Below are 2,419 nucleotides of genomic sequence, written 5' to 3'. Positions count from 1 at the left end.
ACCGTGACTCCCCCTTGCTAGGATGATCGACTGGGTGTCCTGGCCCTTGGGGAAGAACATTGACAAGTGGATCATTGCACTGCTGAAGGGCCTGGCCGCTGTGAAGAAGTTCAGCATCTTGATTGAGGTTTCACTTGCCAAAATCGAGAAGGTTGGTGGTCCCTGTCCCGGCCCAGGCTTGCAGTCTTTCCTTCTGGTCTCTTGCTGGGGCCATGCAGATCTGGGAAACGGAGTACTGAGGCTCCCACCCAAGCCCACTGTGTGACTTGGGCCAGTTCACTGCCCCTCTCTGGGCCTCCCGTTCCCCCCATTGCTTGGTTCCTCTGATCGCCCACTGGAGTGAGGGTGTCTTTATCCATCCACCAGATTTCTAACTTTCTTGCTGCCTGTTTTGCTGTTTGTCAGTTCATCTGGGTCTGTGAGCACCTCCGTGTTCTTGCTCCTGTCTGGACTGCCACTTCAGCTCTGCCGTGTCTCAGTCCCCTCTCGGCCTGTGTTGCCCTTGGCCTTGGGTGGCCCAGGCCGGAGGACTCCTGATCAGGCCCTTTCTCCTAGGTCTTCTCCAAGCTGCTGTACCCCATTGTCCGGGGAGCCGCCTTGTCTGTCCTCAGGTACATGCTCCTGACTTTCCAGCATTCCCACGAGGCCTTCCACCTGGTAAGTGTCCCTGTCTGCTGCCCCAGGGTGGGTGGCCCTGTGTTCCCCTCCAGCCTGGAGATGGATGTTTTTCTCTGTTGGGGAGGAGGGGTGGAGCCTGATGCCCCAGACCTTGAGGCCCTGGATGTTAGCACAGGGGGTGCTGGAAACCCACTGTATAGACAGGATGCTGAGGCCACAGCATTTGTGTGCTTTTTCCCTGGGCACACGGTAGAGTGACAGAGCCTCGACTGATGACCACTAGTATTCCTTGGGCCTGGGTCTGCCGGGCACAGAGCTGAAGATGGTATCACGTTCATTCATCCAATTCCTAGACAGAGTTTCTGCCAGTTTTTTTTCAGATGAAGAAAGGGAAGTTCAGGGAAGTTAAGTCATTTGTCCTGGCCACACAGCTGGTGACAGAACAGGGAAGCCAAGTTGGTCTGATTCCCAACCCACTGTCCTTCCTATACCCCTTGTCCCCCAGCACCCAGGTGGCCTGGCCTCTAGCTTGGGTCCTTCCTGTTGTCCTCATGGTCCTCCCTTGGCAGGGCTGCTGCCTCACTCTGCCTGTTTTCCCTGGGACTTGCATGTGGGGCCCCAGATTCTGGTGGCCCTGGTCAGGGCAGTGACACTTCACACTGCCCAGTTTGCTGCAGTGGGCTAAGCCAGAATTTGGGGGACTCAGGGTTGAGCCCTGGTCTGCCATTTACCTGATGTGGTGACCTTGGGCTGGACACTTAAGCTCAGAGCCTAGAATGGGGAGGGGATTGGATAAGGTGATATTTGATTGGAGCCTGTCACCTGTTGGGGGCTTGACAAGAACATTTCCTTCCATCCTTCTTGGCTTCCTCCTTCCTGTGGCCCAACTTTGTCATGATATTATTTCAAACCCAAGGAGCTTGAAGATTGAAACCCCGTGGGTCAGGGGATAGAATGGGCTTCGGACTTAGACCTGGCTTAGACACCAACCTCCGTAACCCACAGTGAAATGCTGGCAAATTCTGTGACCTCCCTGGGGCTGGGGGTGTAGCTCAGTGGTAGAGCACTTGTCTGGTATGTATAAGGCCCTGGGCTCAGTGCATAGCACTGCAAAGAAGTTTTTGTTACGTAGCCTGGAGTTTCGGTGTCTGCATCTGTAGGATGCGGTGATCGTGGATACATAAAGTCATTGTGAAGATGAAGCTTGGCATGCAAATGTTTGCCGGAGGAATGAGGGTGTTTGTCCCTAGAAGCTGTGCACATGCTGTCAGGGCCCACCCAGCTGGCTGTGTGGTGGCTCCAGCATCACTTCCAGGTAGAGTAGCCCTGGTCGCTCAGGCCTTCAGGATCTCGGGGCAGGTCATTTAGCTGAGGCTAAAGAGCAGGGGCTTGGGCTCAGGCCTCCCTTCCACTGTGAGGGTATTTATCCTATTTCACAGATGAAACTGAGGCACGAAGTCTTGGGGTGTGTTTCGTACAAGGATATCACCTGCCCGCAGAGCTCCCCCATCTGGATGAAGGGGACAGTGGTCATGTACCTCAAAGGGCTCTGGGTGCTTTCAGCCGTGACCACAGTCCCACTTCCCAGAGGTTAAAAGGAGCTTGACCTGGCCCCCCTCTGCTCTCACAGCTTCTCCCTCACATCCCCCCTATGGTGACCTCTCTGGTCAAGGAGGACTCGAACTCGGGGACCAGCTGCCTGGAGCAGCTGGCGGAGCTGGTCCACTGCATGGTGTTCAGGTTCCCAGGATTCCCAGACCTGTATGAGCCTGTCATGGAGGCCATCAAGGTGAGTCACGGT

General features: G+C 55.4%; 1 long non-coding RNA gene across 1 annotated transcript; it reads left to right on the top strand.

The window, feature by feature from the left end:
• Positions 1-19: 19 nt before the first annotated feature.
• LOC125614553 lies at positions 20-2,413 on the top strand. Its single transcript, XR_007345140.1, has 3 exons — positions 20-151; positions 556-657; positions 2,249-2,413. It is a non-coding gene; the product is annotated as an uncharacterized LOC125614553 (long non-coding RNA).
• Positions 2,414-2,419: the final 6 nt, after the last annotated feature.

This window comes from Marmota marmota, unplaced genomic scaffold (assembly GCF_001458135.2).
Source record: "Marmota marmota marmota unplaced genomic scaffold, marMar, whole genome shotgun sequence".
NCBI lineage: Eukaryota > Metazoa > Chordata > Mammalia > Rodentia > Sciuridae > Marmota > Marmota marmota.
This window is presented reverse-complemented; position numbering and strand designations above follow the sequence as displayed.